At 35.4% G+C, this 24,225-nt stretch overlaps 1 pseudogene; it reads left to right on the plus strand.

Annotated features, from left to right (window-relative positions):
* Nucleotides 1-547: 547 nt before the first annotated feature.
* Nucleotides 548-24,225, plus strand: part of LOC140532185 (glucose-6-phosphate 1-dehydrogenase-like) — a 172,931-nt pseudogene continuing 149,253 nt past the window's right edge.

Genomic DNA, 24,225 nt, shown 5'->3' on the forward strand with positions numbered 1-24,225 from the left:
AGAATGGGAAAGAATACCTGTTCGCTAAAAAATTAACTTTTTATTGTCTTATTGTTTTTCCCTTTCTTGGGTGTTTTCCCAACCAGTTACTTGACTTTTGTGTCCTTTGTTAAGAGTAGAATATACTCTTGATATCTGTCAGTTCTCAGTTCCTTCAAGGTGGTAAAATCAAGGAAGAGGAGTTTACTCCTCAAGGACCTCCAGCTCCTCCACACCCCAGGACCATGTTCGGGGCTCAGCTCAGATTCCCCGGGGGCTTTCAGCTGAGCTACTCCAACAATGGACCCTGGCTGCTGCAGTGGCCACCGCAGTCACCTCCCACCCCAGCCCACTGCTGTTGCTGCTGCCACTGCTGCTTGGGGCTGCTGCTAGGGAAGACCCTGTTCCCTTCTTTCTCTGGTTGAAAAAGTCGTCTCACTGACCTTTTGCAGCTATGTGTTAAGGAATCTGTGAACCCCTGCAGCTGCCAGGGATTCCATCCCTGAAGCCTGCTTTTATCTTTCTCCTCCTAGCCCCGTGCAGCCAAGGCTGAGCAGGACTCCACTTCATGTCCAGTGTGACAGACCTTTCCCGTCAGCCATCCAAGACACCCTGCACCTATGATACCTTGGACAGTATCTTTCAGGAAATCATCAAAGAAAAGGCTCAAGCACCAGAAGGTAAAATAGTCATTGAAGAAATCCTCTGACCACCTCCTGAAAGAGATCCCAGATTGAAAACACCTAGGAATATTATAGCCAAATTTAAAAATTATTGGATCAAATAGAAAATACTGCAAACAGCCAGAAACAAACAATTTTAATATCACGGAAACACAGGACATTGCAACTTCTACATGAAAAGGTTGGAGGGTGGCCAAGATGGCAGAGCAGAAGCATGGACCTGATAGATGTATGTATGCACATGTATATGTGTGTGTGTGTATACACACACACATGTATATATACACATATATATACACACAGATATATATGTGTGTGTTCAAGTATATATATGTATAATATATGTGTGTATGAGTATCTATATATCTATGTGTGTTTTGTATGTGTATATGCATATGTGTACATATGCACATATGTGTATATATGCATATGTATATAAACACACATATGTATACAGTCAGGCACTCATATATATTTATACACAAAAGCATATTTATCCACACATATACATATATGCATATATATATTCATGCATACACATATACACAAACACATATACATACACATGCATACAGCGAGGGAGAAAGGGCACAGGGTGAGCAGATTATGAAGGGGTGATATCTATAAAAGGAAATTAAGTGTTGAAAGGAAAATACTAGGAGCAAGAGAAAGGGAGATGTAGAATGTAGTAAATCATCTCACATAGAAGAGGTGAGAAAGAGTTTTTACAGTAGAGAGGAAGAAGAGAGGGAATAAGCGAGCCTTCCTTTCATCAGATTTGGCTTCAGGAGAGAGCAAAATACAGAGTTAATTGGGTATGGAAATTTATATTACCCTACAGGAAGACAGGGGGAAGGGAATAAGAAAGGGAGGGGGGAATAGTAAAAGGGATATCAGATTGGGGAACAGTGTAATCAGAAGCAATCACTTTGGTAGAGAGACAGGTCAAAGGAGAGACTAGAGTAAGTGCGGGGTGGAAAAGATGAGGGAAATAGTCTTTTGCAACATGACCATTATGGGAGTATTTTGCATAAACACACATGTATAACCTATTTTGAATTGCTTGTCTTCTCAATAGTGGTGGGTGGGAAGAGAAAAAGAGTGATCATTTGGAACTCAAAGTTTAAAAGCAAATGTCACAAATTGTTTTTACAAGCAACTGTGAAATAAGATGTACAGGCAATGGGATATAGATGTAGAAATGTATCTTGCCCTGTAAGATAATAAAGGGGAAGAGGGTAAAAGGGGGGATAGAAGGGACATTAGACTGGGAGAAGGAGTAATCAGTATGTGTGACACCTCAGGGTGTGATGAGGGGAGAGATGGGAGAAAATTTGCAACTCAAAATGTTGTGGAAACGAATGTTGAAAACTAAAAATAAATATATTAATTAATAAACAAAAAGAAGGAAAAGGACTTCTATGTACAAAAATATTTCTTGCAGTTCTTTTCTGGTGGTGAAGACTTATAAATTGAGGGGATGTCCATAACTTGGGAAGTGGTTGAACAAGTTGTGGTATGCAATTACAATGGAATACTATTGTACTATAAGAAATGATGAGCAGGATGCTCTCAGAAAAACCTGGAAAAATTTCCGTGGTCTGATGCAAAGCAAAATGTACTGTGTACACATAACAGCAACATTGTAGTAAGATCAGTTATAAATGACATAGGTACTCTCAGCAATATAAAGTTCCAAAACAACTCTGAAGTATTTATGATGAAAAATGCTGTCTATTCAGAGAGAATGAACTGATGATATTTGAATACAGATTGAAGCCTACTGTTTTGGTTTTTTTTTAGTTTATTTTTCTTAAGATTTTATTTTTCTCTGTTTTCTTTTACAACATGACTATTCTGCAAATGTTTTGTATGACTACATATGTATAACATATTGCTTTCTCAGTGGGATAGGGGAAAAGGAGAGAATTTGAAACAAAGTTTCAAAATAAATGTTTGAATTGTTTTTTCTCTTAGGTGGGGGAAATTAAAATACTAAATAAACCAACAACAAAAAAGCCACCATCAAGGAAAAGAACAATAATACTAGCCTGACCCCACATCTTTTCTCTATCTCAGCCACTACTTTGTTTTCTTACTCTTACTTATCCAACATCTAGGTCATTAATTCCTCAGTTCAACATCTTCTCACAAACACATATCCCACTGACAGTATTTCTTTCCTGAATTCTTCTCTCTAAAGAGAGGAAACCACATTTCCTTACAGAGTACCTCTCCCAGAATCTCATGTAGGTAGCCATGGATGACTTTTCTCTGTCCACAGAAATATTTATTCAAAGATCCAAGATACTGAATTAACTATCTATGATTTACGAAAAGGCAGGAAAGATTAAGAAAAGAGACTACTTTGGCGGCCCGTGTAGTGCTGAGTAGAACTGCTTATTTTATCAGGTGAAATATAAGTTTCCATAATACTAGATATTCCCATCAGAAATAGAAAAAATGCTTTTCAAAGGAAAAAAATCAATATTTTTTTGGATTATCTGCTTGTGTTACTATATGAAGAATGAATAGATTTTGTTTTGTTTTATCCTGCCCAGAAATTGAAGTAGTTATTCTCCAGCTATCTATTTCTAAAGAAAATCTGTAAAATTCAGTGTGTTTAACATGGAAGGTGAAAAATAGCTTTCCTTGTAACTTGAGAATGTCTTTAAACATATATATCTTCTCAGATACTTGTCTGGCACTATAGAACATAAGCTTCTCAAGGACAGGAACTGTTTCATTTTTTTTTTAATTTCCATCACTAAAATCAGTTTTTGGTACATGGTAAGTTTTTAATAAATGGATATTCACTGATGTATTGAGTGACTACATTTTTTACAAAACACTGTAAATTGAATGTCCTTTTAAACATTATTTTTCCATTTTTCAAACTAGGTAAGTCCCTGTACTTGATAATGAAAAAATTCATATGGTGAAATATTTTTCAGACTTTTCATTCAATATCTTTCCTTGAAAATCGGCCTACCTTACTAACTACAAAGGTTTTACTTTTTTAGACCTAATTTATTGTTCCAAAATTCAATACACTCTGGAAAATAAAATGTAACAAAAGGACCTGTTTCATGTAAAACTTTGTTATTACTGAAATAAGAAGGTAACATCAAATAAAATCTGAATCATTTTTTTCAGTCCCTGGATCTTTGGGAAGAGAACATTCCTTTCACATATACCCCAATTTGGTCTTTGAATGAATTAAAGTGTGATTTTTTTTTTCTACATGATATTGGATTTTTTTGTTGTTTTTGCTCTTTTTTATTTTATTTTATTTTCAATACCTGTCCTTTTTTATCAAAAGATGTTTACTGTGAGAGAGAAAGTCAAAGGAGAATTCTTTTGTTATGATAAATCATGTTGATGGCTCAAGTCTGGCTCTAAGAAATGTATGGTATAGGCTGGCTGTCTTTGCAACACAATTTGCAGAGTCTCAGAAGGCTATACTTTGGAGGACAGACATACCCTTTCCAAAGAAATAAAATTTCCAGGCTTCTGCTGCTAACTCCTTATAGAGTTAGAGGTGCTTTGAGAAAGGGCAACCATTTATCTCTAATTCACAGAGGACAGGAAAGAAATGATACAAGAAGGGGAAAGAATGGGAGATTGACAAAGACTTCTCTCTCCAAGTCCTACTGGTTTTAGCATGCCAATTGGAAATGTATGTTCTGGCAGAACTAATCTTTTTGATCACTAATAGTATGTGTGAGTGTAGGGGAAACTGGGTTAGGAAAACACCATTTTTGATTTTTTAAATATGCATAAAGTTAAATATAAATGAAATTTAATTTAAATGAAAATTAAATTTAAGAAGTGGTGTGCTAGGTGTACCAATTATTCTGTGGTGGGGGAAGAGAGGAAGGATTTCTTTTTAATAAAGAACATACTCATTTATATTAAATAGGTTATTTTGAGTAACCAATCTTTAAAGAAATATTTGAAATAATTTTATTTCTCACAATTTATTTTCAAACTATGATAAAGTTAGTCTCAGTTTGATTTTCTCTGTAATGTTTAAAATCACAATTGTCTTTGAAGTCAGCCATGGGTATAAGAAGAAATAGGTTTCAACATTCCATTTTCAGTCTATTTAGAAAAATGTAACCAGTTGTATCCTCCCTTATGGGAGATGCATGATAGTTTCACTCCCCATTAATAAATATCTTTCATCGATTATAAATCTTATACATGCTCTCTGATCCATAGCTGAAAATCAACTGGACAATGTTTTCTGTGCTTCAGATGAATGAAGAAACCGTATAAATAAAATATAATAATTGCTGATGCCTTGTAGTTTTGATTAAAATAATATACTATCTATCAAATTGTGTTTTGTGAGAATCTTGCTAAATACTCATTTGCATAAAAACTTAGTAAGTGACATGCTGCGATTTTCCAAGGCTGTTTTGTTATTGGTGTATTATCCCCTTGATGTTACCCTCAACTGGTTTTCTTTCTTTTCATTACTTAAAATAAGCCAAATGATTAGTGCTCTTAGTAATGGGAATTCTTTGTTAAATGAGACAGCTCATGACCCATTTGTCAATTCTTATCCCACACAGTTTCTGTCCATGTCTTTCCAAAAATCCTCCATAAAGAATCTATTCAAAATATAGGATACCTCCTTCTAGGTTTTTAAAAATCTGATAGATACCATTGGAATGTATAAGATATCCATGTGTCATCTCCTCACTACATTATCGCCTGATTCCCAAATAGGATCACACACTTCCTGGATGATATATTTTATGCCATTCTTTTCATGAAAGCCATTATTGCTTGCAGGCTATTTATACTCACCACCACCCTTTGGATCAACTTATAATTTTGATTCTTCAGTGTTTACGGTGTTCTATGAAATACAGATATGTAATGTAATTATGATAAGATTTTTGTTAAAGCATAGATTTTTATGGCAAGTAGAAGAGTGAATTTATCAGAATAATTACCATCCCTGTGTAGTTCATACTATACTTTCCTCTTATTCAATTCTGAATGCGATTCAGTGTCCATCTGCAATGTATCCAGGATTACACACAAACACACACATCTATATCTATATCTATATACACACACATATACATATGGATATGTATGTGTGTACATATAGACACTAACTCAATGAATTGTTCACCACATTATGTATTGTAGCATAAACAAAGAACATACTTTATTTATTTGTTTATGCCTATGTAGACATTTAATCCGATGCCTTTTGAGTGAATGTGGATCTGTTTAAAGAGGTTCATAAGTATCCTATGTCTTCCAGAAATAAGTACAATGTCATCCCTAGACAGCGACATCTTAAAGACCTAACTATCCTCCTCTAATTTGGACTCTCCATGAAACAATCTCCTTGAAGGTCGATGATATTCACTGAACAAATTCATTTTTCTGTTTTCATTTATTAAGGCATATTTTATCATCTTAACTAATGCTCATGGAAGCTGTTATGGGAGGAAAAATAGTAGGGCCGATTTTTCTTGTAGCCAGTCAAATGCTTTTTGAAAATATTCAACATACACCAAACATAATAAAATTTTGTATGATCTATGCCTTTCAAAAAAGTTGTGACTGAAAATGTGTTCTGCTATAAATCAGTGTTTATGAGTGTCTATCTACTCCATGCACATATTTTCAACAAGGATACCTTTAATATGTATCAAGATCACCTTCATAAAGATTGTATAGAATTGAGAAGATAGTCATATAGGTTGTCAGTTATTGGTATAGATCCTTAAAAAAACGCAAATTGGCTTCATATAAATATATGTAGATGCATAGATATTCATCTATGTAGATGCACAAAACTCATAAAGTGCATTTCTACATAGTCTCTTGTACTGCAGGTTTCACTTTTTTTTCATTGCCTGGACCAGAAAGTATTTTTTAATTGCTTTTCACAATTTAAAGATTCTCTAGGTACTTCCAGAAGTTAAACAAAATCTGGAATAGACAAAGCACTCAGCTGAGCTCTCCCAATGTTTGCCTTCAAGCAACTTTAAAATAATGCCACTAATCGAATTCTGTAGTGACAGAACCAACAAAATGTCAGAGTGAGACACTGTTTCACCTGAAGACAATGTAGCATTTTGGAAAGAAAAATATTTGGCATAGAGGAGAAGGCTGACGCAGAGTCCCTGGGGATGAACTACCAATGATAGGATGAGGACCTAGAACAAACTACCCAGAAAAATTGATTTTAATCTTTGAAAGGAAAAATGAACATTTAATGAACTAGAGGATTTTCAACTATTCCTGCTGGAAAGACAAAAGGCGATCAGAAAATTTGACTGAAATACAAGATTCAAGAGAATCATAAAAAGTAAAGGGAATTCATAAGGTACTCAATATAGTTGAATTGTTTATCTTTCTTAATGGGAAAGATGATAATTATGATTCATAAGAACATTATCAGCATAGCTGGAAGGATTTTACATAGAAAAACTGTATGGGAAGAAATGAATTATGTTGGAACGAAATATAGAAAAAATTAGGTAAGAAAGAGGGATGTTCTGGGAGAATGAGAAAGGAAGAAGAAAAATGGGAAAATATCTTTCATATAAGAGGTTTTAATAAAGATTATAGGGGAGAAAATTTGGGGATGTGTGCATAACAGTTGAACCTCAATTATACCTAAATGGATTCAAAGGGGGCATATACACATGGATTTTTATATGTATGTATGTATGTGTATATGTATGTATTTAGACTCAATTATAATATAGATGTATATACATACATATATATGTATATATATACACATATATATGTATTACCCAGCAGGAAATTAAGAAAAGAAGAGGGATAAAAGAAAGGTCTTTTTTTTAAAAAAAGAGGACAAAAAAGAAAAAGACATTGGTGAAGGTACCTGAGAAGAGGGAGGGATGAGAGAGAAAGAAAGAAGAGGAGAGAGACAGAGAGAGAGAGAGAGAGAGAGAGAGAGAGAGAGAGAGAGAGAGAGAGAGAGAGAGAGAGAGAGAGAGACAGAGAGAGAGAGAGACAGAGACAGAGACAGAGACAGAGACAGAGACAGAGAGACAGAGAGAGACAGAGAGGCAGAGAGACAGAGAGACAGACAGAGACAGAGACAAGCAGAGACAGAGACAGAGAGAGAGACAGAGTAAGCAGAAGAAAACAGAATGGGGGAAAGTGCACACTTAATAACCATAATCATTAATGTGAATGAGATGAACTTACCCATAAAATGGAAGCAGAGAGCAGAACGGATTAAAAATCAGCAGCCAACAGTATTGTTTACAAGAAACGTACCTGAAACAGATAAACACATCCAGTTTTGAAATAAGGGGGTGGAGCAGAATCTATTATGCATGAGCTGAAGTAAAAAAAAAAAGGCAGGGGTAACAATTATATTCTCAGGCAAAGCATAACCAAAAACAGACCTAACTAAAAGGTATAAACAGGGAACTTACATCTTGTAAAAAGGTACCATAGATAGTGAAGTAATGTCAATATTAAACATATATGCATCAAATAGCATAGCATTCATATTCGTAAAGGAATAGTTAAATGAGGAAGCAGACATAGAACTATACTAGTAGTAGACTTCAACATTTCCTTATCAGAGCTGGATAAATCTAACCACAAAATAAATAATAAAGAAGTCAACGGGATGAATAATATCTTAGTCATGTTATATATGACATATCACAGGAGAAAACTGAATGGGAATAGAAAGCAGTATGCCTTTGCCTCAGTTATACATGGCACCTTCACAAAAATTGAGAAGTAACCAAAAAAAGTAGTCAAAAAATAAAAAAGATTTAGGATATAAAATATACCCACATAAATCATCAGTATTTCTTCCATAAATTACCAACAAAGTTTAGAAGCAAGACATAGGAAGATAAATTCCATTTAAAATAATTGCACACAATAGGAAGTACCTGGAAATATACCTGCTAAAACAAACCCAGTGATTATATAATACATTTCACACAAATAAAGTCAGATCTAAACAATTAGAGAAATATTCATTGCTTATGGGAAGGCCAAACTAATATAATATGTATTACAATTCTTCTAAGTTAATTTACTTATTCAGTGCCATACCAATGAAATTACCAAACAATTGTTTTATAGATTTAGAAAAATAATAACAAAATTCATCTGCAAGAACAGAAAAAAAAATCAAGAGAATCAATAAGAAAATGAAGGAATGCAACTAACCAGTACCAGGTTTCAAACTATCTTACAAAGCAGTAATCACCAAAACAAGCTGGTACTGGATAAGAAATAGAGTATGGATTAATGGAATAGATGAGGTACACAATAGATCATAGTAAATTATCACAGTAACCTAGTAGTTGATAAACCTAAAGATCCAAGTTTGTGGAGCAAGAACTCACCATATCATAAAAGTTGTTGGAAAAATTGGAAAGTTGTTTGGCAGAAACTAAGCATAGGCCAACATATTACGCTTTTTTGCAAGATAAATTAAAAATACATAAATGTGTTGTACATAAAGGATTATATAAGTAAATTAGGAAAGCGTGGAAAAATATTCTGTCAGAAACAGAGAGCATCACAGGATGTAAATGGATAATTTTCATCACCTGATATGGAATAGCTTTCACTTAAATAAAACTATTGCAATCAAAATTGTAAGAGTTATAGAAAACTGGAGGGAGGGATTTATAGCAAATATTTTGAGGATAGTTTCATTTCTTAAATGTACTGGCAACTGAGTCAAATGTATAAAAAAAAAGAATAAGGGCATTTAACCTGTTGATAAATGGTCAAAGGATATGAACAAGCAGTTTTCAGAAGTAATCATAACTATCAATAGCCACACAAAAATGCATTAAAAACTTACTGATTAGAGAAATGAAAATTAAAATAACCTGAGATACCAATTCAAAGCTATCAAACTGCTTTATATGACAGAAAATGAAAATGACAAATGTTGGAGGGTGGAAAAATGGGACATTGATGCACTATTAATAAAGTTGTTAACTGATCCAAACATTTTGGAGAACAATTTAGAACTATGTCGAAGGGCTATAAAAGTGTGCATACCCTTAGGCCCAGCAATCATACTATTAGATCTGTATCGCAAAGAGATCTAACAAAAGGAAAAACAGCCTATTTGTTTAAAATCATTTATAGCAGTTCCTTTAGTGGTGGCAAAGAATTGGAAATCCAGAGGACGCCCATCAATTGAGGAATGACTGAATAAGTTGTGATATATAATTTTGATGGAATACTACTATGCTATAAGAAAGCAGGAACTGGATAGTCTCTGAACAAACCTGAGAAGACTTATAAACTTATTCAAAATGAAACCAGCAGAGCCAAGAGAACTTTGCACATAATAGCAATATTGTAAATCTGTGAAAAGTTTAGGTACTCTGATTAAGAGAATGGCCTAAGACAATTCCACATTTCCTGTGATGAAAAATTTTACCCACCTCCAGAGAGAACTTATGAATTCAGAATGCAAATTTTAGCATGCTTTTTTCCTCTCTTTATTTTATTGTTCCACTTTCTTTGACATCAATAAGACAGAAAGAATGTGGGACACATTTTTGGGAGATAAAACATTTGAAGAATGGGATGGGGATAATGAAACATCAAAAGAAATGATTTTTTGGTTGTCCTTAGTTGATGAAGAGGACCAAAATGACATCACTATGCTAGAGTCAAGTTTCTACGTGTCCAACTGTGGCTGATCAGACCAATACCAGCTCAGAATGCTCTACACAGGTCAGGCAAAAATACTCCCTGTGAATATTTGGGGTGGATACTCCAATTTTGTGCATATTGCATTTCCTTTGAGTGGTTTCAATTGCTTTGCTCATAGAGCACAGAACCTTCTCTGATGTGGGCAAACCATGCTGAGCAATCCTGTGCCAATGTCTCCCCTAATGCAAATCAATTCCAAAGTTCTTAAGAGAGAACTTGAGAATTTCTTCTGACCACCGTGTGAACAATTGCCCTGTGTGAATTCTCCATAAGATAATCTTTTTTGGCAAGTGTACATTTTGCACTTGAACAATATGGCCAGCCCATTGAAATTGTGCTGATTGAAGCAGAGTTTGTATGCTTGGCAGTTTAGTTCGATGAAGGACTTTAGTGTCGGCTACCTTATGTTGCCTGGTGATCTTCATAATCTTCCAAAGACAATTCAAATGGAAGCAATTCAGTTTCTTGCCATGGCACTGATACACTTTCCAGGTTTCGCAGGTATAAAACAATGAGGTCAGTACAATGGCTCTGGTAGTCAGTCTAGTATCTCTTCTCTCCTGCACTTTCCTTCAGAGTTTCCCAAACACTGAGCTAGCTCTGGCAATATATGTGTCAACCTCATTATCAGTGTATACATCCCTGGAAAATACGCTACCATGATAAATGTAGACTTTAGGATGTATTCAGGGAAGACTAGTATCTCTGGTGTGATGACTGCCTAGCCCTTTTTAGAGCTGTTTTTCATCTTTGGTGTCCACTTGTTCCACTCAAATCTCATCTGGGACTCTAAGAAGTTGTAGTATGCTCAGTGACCGTACCCTAGTAGGCCAATTTTGAGCAACCAGGAAGACAGGAGGAGAAAAGAGAGAGATCAGTGTCATAAAAAACCTAAGGAGAATAGACAGTCCAGTAGGAGGAGATGATCAGCATTGTTAGATGCTCCAGGAAATTACAAAGGAAAAAGACTGAGAAATATTAAAAGAAAAATTGTTAGAAAAACAAAAGGGATATCAATCAAAAGAGATGTTTTTCATTTTAATAAATGTTGTAATACAATATATCCATAAGAAATAGGAATAATATTGCTTTTGGGGCTCTGCATCTAGTCCTCAACTTAGATTTTTTTCCCCAAAGAACAATGCCCTTGGAGATGAAGAGTCATCTCAGTTACCACCAATAGTATTGACTGATTAATATTCACCAATGGACAGGCAAATAAGCATAGGCAAGGGAATAATATACCCTGAAGTAAAGATAGGAGTCAGTATGTACCAGGCAGAACAAATCATCACTAACTACTTGATCCCTACCATTCCTCATACCCTGGTGGGCTACTCAAGAGTCTTGGCCCATAGGCCACTAGTCTTGCTTTCAGTGTGGCCTTATTGCCATTATCTGATGTAGTAACCTCTAGAAACCGTATTTTACTGATTTTGCAGGAGATAAAGTCCCTGCCTCTTTACTATTCATTATTATTGGAGATAGAAAATTCTCATTACAAAAATCTTTGACAGTGTCCCATTTCTCAACATCCGGAACTGGTAAAGTTTTACTGCAAGGAAAACTGGAAAATAGCATGCCAGAAAGTAAACATAGGCTAGTTTTTTTATAGCATATACCTAATTATGGTCATAATGGGTACATGATTCAGTCATAAAGCATGATACCATAAGCAAATTAAAGGAATAAGGCATAGTTTACTTGTCAGATTTGTGGAAAAAGAAAGAATTTATGACCAAATAATACAGGGAAGTTATGAAATGCAAAATAGTTTTGATTATATTAAATTTTAAAAAAAGTTGTTGCACCAACAGAATCGTTATAATCAAGATTAGAAGGAAAGAAATAAGTTTGGAAGCAGTTTTAATAATGTGTTAATGATAAAGGTCTCTTTTTTTCAAATATATAGGGAGCTGAGTCAAATTTGCAAGAAGACAAGTCATTTTTCCAATTGATAAATGGTCAAAGGACATGAACAGGCAGTTTTCAGGTAAAGAAATCAAACCTATCTATAGTCATATGAAAAAATGCTCTAAATCACTAATGATTAGAGAAAGGCAAATTAAAACTACTCTGAGGTACCACATCAGACCTATAAGATCAACTAACATGATTAAACAGGAAAATGATAAATGTTGGAGATGTGGGAAAATTAGAACCCTAATACATTGTTGGTGGAGTTGTGAACTGACCCAACCATTCTGGAGAGCAATTTAGAACTATGTCCAAAGGCAACCAAACTGTGTGGAACCTTTGGTCAAGCAATACCACTACTAGGGTTGTGTCCTAAAGAGATCTCAAAAAAGGGAAAATGTCTTTCCTTACGGTCAAAAATATTTATATCACCTCTTTTTGTTGGTCAAGAATTAGACATTGAGAGGATGCCCATCAGTTGGGGAATGGCTGAACAAGTTGCGATATGTGATGTAATGGACTACTCTTGTGATATAAGGAATGACGCAAGGGACTGATGTCGAATGAAGTCAGAACCAAAACATCGTACACAGTAATAGCAACATTGTGTGATGATCTACTATGATAAACTTAACTCTTCTCAGTAATGCCATGATCCAAGACAATGCCTAACGATTCATGATGGAAAATGATATTCATATTGAGAGAAAGAACTATGGACTAAATGCAGATAGCAGCATAGTATTTTCACGTTTTTGTTGTTTGGGTATTTGAAGTGATTTCTCCCTTTTCCTTTTCTATTTTTTTTTCTTTCACAATATGACTAATGTGTGATCAACATGATTAACATTAACATGATTAACATGATTGGACATGTATAACCTATATCAGATTGCTTGCCATCTTGGGGGAGAGAAAAATGTGGAAGTCAAAATCTCATTTTAAAAAATGAACTTTGAACACTGTTTTTATATGAAATTAAAATGATACCATTTACAAAAATATTTTAAACATAACATTATTTGATATTATTTTAAATAAGTGATACTATTATTATTTTTAAAAAATTGACAGTTTTGTCAATAAAAAATGACAATCTGCTTTATTACTGAGGTCCTAAGAATAACTAGTTTGATGTGTCCTGAAGCTCTCATGTGCTAATATGAAGTTCTCTATTTCCACCACTAGACTGTGAATTTTTTTGAGATCAGGCTACTCTTATTTTATCTATCTTTACAATGAAGCAGTAGTTGGCACATAGGAAGCATTAGATAACAAATAAAAAATTACGTACTCAAAATTCAAAAAGTAGATATTTCTACTTCATATTTCTCATGACTTTCTCTATATAAACTACTCTACATCAAATTGGCTCACTTGGTCTTTTTAAATTTCAGTTATTCTCATGTGAAGCATTTACTATGTGCCAAAGTACAGTGCTTAGTTGAAGAAATGTATAGAATGATTTTTCATTCATATGTGCATCCATTCAAATAACAAATATAACTGATTAAAAGAAACATGAAATTTCTACGAACTAGTGCTGAGTGAAATAAATAGAACTAGAATAAGGCTTTACACAATGATCATAATAATATGAAGGAAAAGAACTCTGCAGACCTCTGGAACTCTGATGAAATTTGTGACCAATTATAATTTACAAAGAATAAAGCTGAAGCATATCCTTCACTTCTCCATGGAGAGATGATGAAGACTAAATGGAGAAAGAAACATATATTTTCACACTTGGCAAATATGCTGATTTATTTTATTTTTGTCATGAGGGCATGTGGTCTATAGTGGGACCAATACAGAGTATATGAATCCAAACTCTCTTGGGAACTTGCAGGGACATCAAGTACATACTGATTGATTGTTTGGAACTTCTGGGATTCCAAGCATACAAGTAGTGTACAAATTTGGAATTTTAGCAAAAAGTGACAGAATTCTGAGTTTTTTTCTCTGTGTAGTCACAAAAACAAGAAAAAGTCTCTTTATATCTTCATATGCTTTTTTTTTTTCTTGGATGCTCAAGAAATATTCTAAAGTGCTTACCATATGCAAAGCTTTGACCAAAGGATTCTGTATACAAATTTAATTTGAGCCCTGCTCTCAAGATAGAAAAAAAGGGCTTCCTACCAAGATGCCTACTTGAAGAGAGGAAAACTGGCTTGCTCCCTAACACCTAGTCAATACAATTATGACTTTGCATCAGACCAAATAATAATCAAGAAATTCAAAGATAAGTTATAGTGACTCCTTCCACCATAAAATCACACACACACACACACACACACACACACACACACACACACACACACATTAGCCAGTGACCCTTAGGAAATAGGAGAAGTGGGGGGGAGAGGAAGCAAAGTAGCTGGGCAGGAAAGGACAACCACAAGATTGAAAAAGTACATACATAGAGGAAGAATTTTGGGGAGAGAGTTAAAAGGAAGAATTAACACTACAGAGAGAACAGTCAAAATAGATTTTTTAATCTTGAATGCGGGGATAAGAACAGAAGAAAAGAAAAGAAGGAAAGGCAAGATGAGGTGAGGCAAGGTGAGGTGAGATGAGGCAAATCAAAACTAAGATATAAGAAGGTGCCCATCAAATTGATGAATAACTGACTAGATTGTGGTATTTAAATATGAGGGAATGTTATTACACTCAAATAAATGATTGAAAGAGATTACATGTTCACATGAATTTCTGTTCTGGAAAACAACGGGAATCAACATTGAAGGAAACTGCGAGCATTTGGGGGCTAGGGGCTATTTTCACCTTTGTCAAGATATCCACACTGCTTGGCATATAAGAAATACTTCACGAATGATTCTACTTTTTTCTTAATAGTATTTATTCAACTACATGTAAATATTCATTTTTGTAAGATTTTTAAGAGTTTGATGTTGAAATTTTTCTCTCTTTCTTCCTTGCCTTCCCCTTCCCTAAGAGAGTAAGCAATCTGAAATAGATTATACATGCACTTTCTTGTTAAACATAAATTGTGTAGTGAAAAAACGAATAAGAACAAAAAAAACGGAAAGAAAAAAATAATAAAAAAGTGGAAGTAATATGCTTCACTCTGCATTCAGACTCCATAGTGTGTGTTTTTGTTTGTTTATCTTTTTTTTCCCTCTGGACATAGTTAGCATTTTCATCAGGAGTCTTTTGGAACTATCTTGGATCTTGGTACTTCTGAGAAGAGCTAAGTATATCACAGTTAATCATTACACAATGTTGCTGTTACTGTGTACAATGTTCTCCTGGTTCTGCTCACATCACTCAGCATCAGTTCATGCAAGTCTTTCTAGTTTTACCTGAAATCTGCCTGCTCATCATTTCTTATTACATGATAACACTCCATTATATTTATATACCACAACTGGTTCACCCATTCTCAAATTGATGCATATCCCCTCAATTTCCAATTCTTTGCTACCACAAATAAAGAGTTGCTATAAATATTTTTGTACAAGTAGCTCCTTTGCCTAATTGCATGATCTCTTTGGGATACAGACCTAGAAGTGGTCTTGCTGGGTTAAGGGGTATGTACACCTTTGTAGCCCTGATAGTTTCAAATTGATCTCCAGAATGGTTGGATCAGTTCCCAACTCCTATAACTGCATTAGTGTTCCAATTTCTCCACATCTTCTCCAACATTTCCCATTTTTCTATTTTGTCATGTTAGACAATCTGATAATCGTGAGGTGATATCTCAGATTTGTTTTAATATGCATTCCTGTAATTAATAATGATTTAAAGCATTTTCATATGACTAGATGTAGCTTTGATGTCTTCATCTAAGAACTGCTTCTTCATACCATTTGACCATTGATCAATTGGAGAATGACTTCTATTTTTATAAATTTGACTCAGTTTTATATATGTTTGACAAAAGAGGCCTTTATCCAAAACACTGGCTGTCAAAAATTGTTTCCCAGCTTTCTTTCATATCCTGGTTACATTGCTTTTATTTGTGCAAAACCCTTTCAAATTAATGCTATCATAATTATGCATTTTGTATTTCATAATGTTCTCAATCTCTTGCTTGGTCATAAATTCTGCTCTTCTCCATAGATCTGACAGGCAAATTTATTTGCCTTATTAATTTTGCATATAGTATGACCCTTTCTGTCTAATCATGTATCAATTTCAACCTTAATTTGACTTACTGAATGAAATGTTGTTATCTGCCCAGTTTCTGTCATAATATTTTCCAGTTTCCTCAGCAGTTTTTGTCGAACTGTGAGTTCTTATACCACAGACTCGAGTCTGTGGGTTTATCAAAGAATAGATTATTATAGTCATTGAATACCACGTGTCTTGTGTACCCAACCTATTCCATTGATTCATCATTCTTTTTCTTAGTGAGTATCAAATAGTTTTGATGATTGTCTCTTTATAATATAGTTTTAGATCTGGTGCACTGAGGTCACCTTCTTTTTGTAATGGTAATTTCAATGGGGAGATGTACCTGGGTCACATGTAAGTCCGAGTCACATGAAGTCTGTGGTGGGAGGAGTTTGTTGAAGGGCCGGAACAGGGGAGATAGAATGGAAAGAGGAGGAGCTAGAGAACAGCTGAAAGGAAATTCGTCAGTCTAGTCAAAGATAAAATGGATGCAGGCAGGCAAGCAGGCAGCTGGCTAACATGAGTGAAAGAGCTTGTTTGCGATTTTGTTTAAGGGAGTCTGCCTGTGATTTGTTTAATGAAGCTGGTTTGTGGGAAGCTTAGCCCTGGGAAGGCTAGGGGTTGAAATTGTTTTCTGTATTGTTATAATGTATAGATTTTTGTTACTGTATTGAATTTTGCTTTCTGGTGCCTGAATAAATGTTTTGTTTCTGTCTTCCATGTGGAAAGTCTACTGCATTTTGAGATTCAGAATTGTACCAGGATATTCATGGCCTGTGTAGCAGCTGTGAATATTGCATTGGCACTATAGCTTTGCATTTTTTTTTGTTAATTCCCGTGATATTCTTGACCTTTCATCTTTCAAATGATTTTCTTTTTTTTCTAGCTCAATAAAATAACTTTTGGATTTTTAATTGTTATGGCTCTGAATAAGTAAATTGATTTAAGTAGAAAGACATGTTTATTATATTGATTCTGTCTACCCATCATCAATTAATATTTTTTTCCATTTGCTTAGATCTAGCTTTATTTGTGTGAATAGTGTTTTGTAATGTGTTCAAATAGTTCCTGCATTTGTCTTGGCAGGTAGATAGCCAAATATTTTGTACTGTCTACAGTTACTTTGAATCAAATTTATCTTTCTATATCTTTCTGTTGGGCTTTGTTGGTAAAAATGTCAAAATAATGATTTATGTGGATTTATGTCCTACAACTTTGTTATATAAATTATATGTGTGTGTGTGTGTACGTGTACATATGATTACATCTACATAAATTAATTACAGCATGAATACATTGTCTTTCATCCATTTTATATGCTGCATCCAAACCAAACATAATATGTCAACTGCATAATTTTACTAGGTTTCAACAGTAATACCAGTTATCACTACATGAATCTACATCTTTTCTCGTATTAAAAAAAACTCATTCTCAGAAGTGAGAAGAAAAGAATTTATTGACTTTGGCATGAATATTTCTTGCCCCCTTTTGTTAATATTTTAAAAATTGTCTTTTATCTTTGATGCTTACTAATAATAATGAAAATATTTTAGAGAAGGAAACAAGTACAAATCAAGTTGTAATTGATTCCTTCTAACTTTATTTCCTTTCTGTTGTCTGAAAGATGAACCATGCTATTGATAATCACAATGCATAATCATGACAGGAAAATTCACAACTAGAGTAATGGCTGCCAGAGTCAGACTTCTTTGAACCTTCTTCTCTCAACTTTGAAAGTCATAAGGTGGTTTGAAAATATGGTGACTTTTATTTTTATTCTGCAAGAAGATAACTTGTATTGTGTTTTCCATCTAGGAGTAAATAAAAGGAATGTGAATACAGATATGAAGGTTAATTTAATAAAGAATAAAGATTTACAAAATGTTTTCATTTTTTGTACTGAAAAGCACATATAATGCAAGTAGCATATTTTAAGTCATCAACACTTAAGAAGCCTGACTGGTTAGAACACACATACACACAGCAATACATATTTTTAGTTATTTGATTTATGAGTAAAAACAAATGTATACTAAAAATCTTATCAATCCTAGTAATATTATTATAAAAATTAAGTAAACTATATGGCCCTTGCAAAACAAAAAATGTTTCAGTCAATCTGCTTTGTTTATAAAATTGCATTAGAAAATTACATGGATTTCAGTAATTCTAAGAAGCAGTCATCCACTGTTTAAACAAACTCTTGGATTGGTAGATTTTGAATAAAAGTATTTATCTGTGATTTTACACAGAAAAATTCATTCTCTTAAAGCAAAATGAGGTTCCATGGAGGATGAAAAGAATTATTACTGTTCAAATAGCATATTCTAGGTATGGATCATCAAACTGGCAAGTTATTTTCTGCTTTTATGATTCAGGAAAGGATGCAGTACTTTATTATGAACAGCAAGGTCTGGATTAGACTTAGAAAAGTGTCAAGGTCAAGAAATCACTCAAGACACTAAGAATAATCTTACTATTTTCAGTTTTCTTTCCACCCCCACCTCGCCTCCAGATCAGCCCAGCCAGCACTTGAGGTCAGAGATTCAAATGCTGCTTCCCAGCCTCAAGGCTTTGGGCAGGGGCGGGGCTGCTGTTCAGTGTGAGATCACGTTCAGGTGCTCAGGTTGGGGCAGGGCTGCCACACAGGACTCAGTTCCCTCAGGGGGTTTATGCAGAGACCTTCAACAATGGATCCGAGCTCCTGCCTGCTTTGGGAGCCCCTGTCCCCCGCTACCCCCACTGCTGCCTCCAGAGGGGGCCCGAGCCACAGGGACACCCCACTCCCCTGTCAGACACTGAAAAGGACTCTCTCACTGACCCTTGTCACCTGTGTGTGGAGGCACCTGTGCAGTCACTGGAGATTCTGTCCCTGAAGCCTGCTGGGATATGCTCCTCTCGGCAATGGGCAGCCAACTCAGGGCTGGGCTCTGCTCATGGTCTGGTGCACAATGGACCTTTGGTGTCTGTTTTCAGGGCTCTCTGGAACAGAAATCTCGTCTGCTCCATTATTCTGTGGCTTCTGCTGCTCCAGAATTTGTTGGGAGGTCTTCTTTACAGATATTTTATGGGGTGTGGGTTCGGAGCTAGCATATGTGTATCTTTCTACTCTGCCATCTTGGCCAATCTTACTATTTTCAAATAAACATTCATGCTTGTAGTACTATTCCTAGGAGAAGAGGAAAATAATTTCCAAGAAAAACTACCAGTAAATTGCTATCAAAATTGGTGTTAATATAATGCCTAGTTTACAGAACCCAGCAGAAAAATTCCAATTCATGACAATGAAGTTTGTAAGAAAACATAACACCCTCCCACATGTATATGATACATTGCCATACTTGCCCAGTATTTCTGATGTTTTACTTATTTATGTCTATTATACTGTAATGCTAAAATTTTAACTGTGACTTAGTTATATATTATAATTGTTAGCTGATATGTGATATTTCTAGTGAACTTAGTATGTTCTCCCTCAAAATTATCTAAAAATGGAAACATTTATGATTTTATGCAACATGGAATCTAAAACAGTGGATTATGATTAATAAGCAACTTACTTAGGAACTTGGAATAGAGGTGTGGTGGCAGGCAGTCATTCAACAGGCATTTATTAACTACTTTTGATGTGCCAGGAACTATATAAAGTGTTCTGGATACAAAGGAAGGCAAAAAACAATTTCTTTTTTCAAGAAGGTCATAGTCAAATTGGGGAGACAACACACAAAAAAACTATTTACAAACAGCATATGCGTGTGTGTGTGTGTGTGTGTGGATTTGTGTGTGTGTGTGTGTAAATTAAAAAAAATAATCAACTGATTAAAAGTACTAGAATTAAGGGAGATCACAAAAGACTTCTTGTAAAACATAACATTTTTATCCGGGACTTAAAGGAAATCAGGGTAACGAAGAGGTACCCATGAGGATGAAGAAGAGCAGGCATGGCATGAAAATTGCTAGTTAGGAGATGAAGCATCGAAGCAGAAAGAAAAGCAAGAAGGGCAGCATCACTTAATGTCATAATATATGGGGAAAGTCACAAGGTATAAGAACAACAGAAAGGTTATGTGAGGCAGGGAGGAGGGGATAGTTTATGAAGGATTTTGAACATTAAGCAGAGGATGTTTTTCAGATTATAATCTTTCATTATTCCATCCTTATCTTTATTTTTTTAATTTTTTAATATAGAGTTTTATTTTGTTAGATGTTCCCTAATTACATGCAACAAATTTAATCATCATTTTTTTAAATGTTAAGTGTAAATTCTTTCTAAACCTCCCCCCCCCAAATACAGCAAGCAATTTGATATTAATTATACATGTGATGCTATGTAAAACTTATTTCTATGTTTGCCATTAGAGAGAACATATTACATTTGGTCCTGGCGGTGAGAGGAAGCCACTAAAATTGACAGAGTAAGAAAATGGCATTAACAGAGTTGCCTTTTTGGAAAATCACTTTTAAAGCTCAGGTGAAAACAAAATGGAGTCGGGAGAAACTTGTAACAGGAAGACCAAACAGAAAACTGTTTAATGCAATAATTCAGGCGTGAGAGGATGAGGGCCACTCTAATTTTGGTAATAGTATAAGAGGACGGAACAGGGTATATTCAAGAGATTTTACAAAGGCAGAATGAGTAGACCTTCAACACAATTTGAATATAGGCCAAGGTGGAGTGGAGAGAGAGTGAAGAGCTGAAGATGACATACACATTGCAGCTTTGGATGATTAAGGCGATGTTGGTGCCTTTAATAGTGATAGTGAAGTTATTGGGGAGGGTTTTTAAGTTCTGTTTTAGACATGTTTCATTTAAGATGTCTGGAAGATATTTAATTCCAGTTTTCCAATAAGCATTTGGTTACAGCAAACTGGAGGTTCAGGAAAGAGGTTAGAAATCAATGAAGAGATTTGAGAATCGTCTGCATAGAGATGATTATTAATCTATAGGTGCTGATAATATCACTATATGGAATAATATAGAGGGAAATAAGGACACAGGACAGAATCCTGTGAGGAATTCACACTTAGTGTGATGTGGATGAAGAATAAGTTAAGAGACTGAGAAAGAGAGATCAGATAGGTAGGAGGAGAATCACAAGAGAGCAGTTTCCATACAACCTAGAGAGAAAAGAATATTGAGGAGAAAAAGGTAATTTAAAGTGTCAAAACCCATAGAAAGTTCAAAGATGAGGATTAAAAAATGGTTATTAGATCTGGCATTTAAGAAATCATTAGTAAATTTGGAGAGAGCAGTTTTAGTTGAATGAAGATGTCAGCAGCCAAACTGTAGAGAATTAAGAGTGAGAGAAAAAGAAGAGGGGCTACTTATTTTCAAGAGCTTTTTCAGAGAATTTAACCCAAAAAGTGGAGGAAAATATGGGAGAATAGCTAGCAGTATTGCTAAATGGATTTTTGAGGATAAAAGAGACATGGGTATATATGTAGTCATTGAAGAAGCACTTTGTGTGTGTGTGTGTGTGTGTGTGTGTGTGTGTGTGTGTGTAAGCAATGTCTCAAAGTTATTAACATTAAAAATGGGAGGTAGGGGCAAGACAAGATGGCGGAGTAGAAAGATGCACATACATTAGCCCTTCCCCCACAGCCCATAAAATAACTGAAGAAAGACTCTCAACAAATTCTAGAGCATCAGAAAGCATAAAACAATACAGTGGAGATTTCCAGCCCACAACGTCATGAAAGGCAGATGGGAAAGGTCTATTGCATGGGACATGGAACAAAGTCCAGCCCAGCTTTGGCAGCTGCAGGCACCAGGAGGAGGACCCAAGTAGGCTTCAGAGGTGGATTCCCCAGCAGCAGTAGGGGCGGTTTGCAGATGCCTCAACCCATAGGTGAGTGAGAGGATTTTTTCATCTAGCCAAGAAGGTAGCAGGGTTTTCTCATAGCTCCTCAATCAGGTGGCCATGGTAGAGGCCAAATCGGGCAGCAGGAGCTCCCACAGTGGTTCTTATCCATTATTGGATCATAAAACCCCTGGGGGAAATGAATAATTGATCCTTACCTCAGTCCTGTGTAGCAGCCCTGCCCCCACCCAATGTTTCTGGGGGATTTGAGCACCTGATCTTTATCTCACACTGAATGGAGCCCCTGCCCCAGCAAAAGCCCCTGGAGGATCTGATCGGTTTAGCTCAATCTCAGCCACCAGTGCTGGCCTGGTAGAACTGGAAGCCAGGTGGCTGTGGAGAGGAAACTCTATTACCCACAGATTCTGGGCACAAAAGTTTCTGGTTGCTTTTGGAGGAACTGAAATCTTACAGATCCCCAGAGTAAACCCTACTCTTCACAAAGGACAAAAAAGTCAAGTAACTGGTTGGGAAATGCCCAAAAAAAAGGGAAAAAATAAGACTATGGAAGGTTACTTTCTTGGTAAACAGACATCTTCTCCCATCCTTTTGGATGAAGAAGAACAATGCATACCATCGGGGAAAGACACAAGAAAATCAAGGCTTCTGTATTCCAAACATCTAAAATAAATATTCAATGGTCTCATACCATGGAAGAGCTCAAAAAAGATTTTGAAAATCAAATAAGAGAGGTGGAGGAAAAATTGGGAAGAGAAATGAGAGAGACGCAAGAAAATCATGAAAAGCAAGTCAACAACTTGCTGAAAGAGACCCCAAAAAATGCTGAAGAAAATAACACATTTAAAAATAGGCTAACTCAATTGGCAAAAGTGGTTCGAAAAGCCAATGAGAAGAAGAATGTTTTAGCAAGCAGAATTAGCCAAATGGAAAAAGAGGTTCAAAAGCTCACTGAAGAAAATTGTTATTTAAAAATCAGAATGTAACAGATGGAGACTAATGACTTTATGAGAAACCAAGAAATCACAAAACAAAACCAAAAGAATGAAAAAATAGAAGATAATGTTAAATATCTCACTGGAAAAACAACTGACCTGGAAAATAGATACAGGAGACTACCTGAAAGCCATGACAAAAAACAGAGCCTAGACATCATCTTTCATGAAATTATCAAGAAATACTGCCTGATATTCTAGAACCAGGGGGCAAAATAAGTATTCAAAGAATCCACCAATCACCTCCTGAAAGAGATCCAAAAAGAGAAACTCCCAGGAACATTGTAGCCAAATTCTAGAGTTATCAGGTCAAAGAGAAAATATTGCAAGCAGCTAGAAAGAAACAATTTGAATATTGTGGAAATACAATCAGGATAATGCAAGATCTAGCAGTTTCTACATTAAAGGATCAAAGGTCATGGAATATGATATTCCAGAAGTCAAAGGAATTAGGATTAAAATCAAGAATCACCTACCCAGCAAAACTGAGTATAATACTTCAGGGGAAAAAAAAATGGTCTTTCAATGAAATAGAAGATTTTCAAGCATTCTGGATGAAAAGAAAAAAGCTGTAAGAAAATCTGATTTTCAAACACAAGAATCAAAAGAAACATGGAAAAGGTAACCAGGAAAGAGAAATAATAAGGGACTCACTAAAGTTGAACTGCTTACATTCCTACATGGAAAGACAATATTTCTAACTCTTGAAACATTCTTCAGTACCTGTGTTGTTGGTGCTATTACAGAGAGAGAGAGAGAGAGAGAGAGAGAGAGAGAGAGAGAGAGAGAGAGAGAGAGAGGAGAGAGACAGAGACAGAGACAGAGAGAGAGACAGAGAGAGAGAGAAAGAGAGAGAGAGAGAGAGAGAGAGAGAGAGAGAGAGAGAGAGAGAGAGAGAGAGAGAGAGAGGGAGGGAGGGAGGGAGGGAGGGAGGGAGGGAGGGAGAGGGAGAGGGAGAGGGAGGGAGGG

Source organism: Notamacropus eugenii, chromosome 3 (genome assembly GCF_028372415.1).
Source record: "Notamacropus eugenii isolate mMacEug1 chromosome 3, mMacEug1.pri_v2, whole genome shotgun sequence".
In the NCBI taxonomy this organism is placed as follows: domain Eukaryota; kingdom Metazoa; phylum Chordata; class Mammalia; order Diprotodontia; family Macropodidae; genus Notamacropus; species Notamacropus eugenii.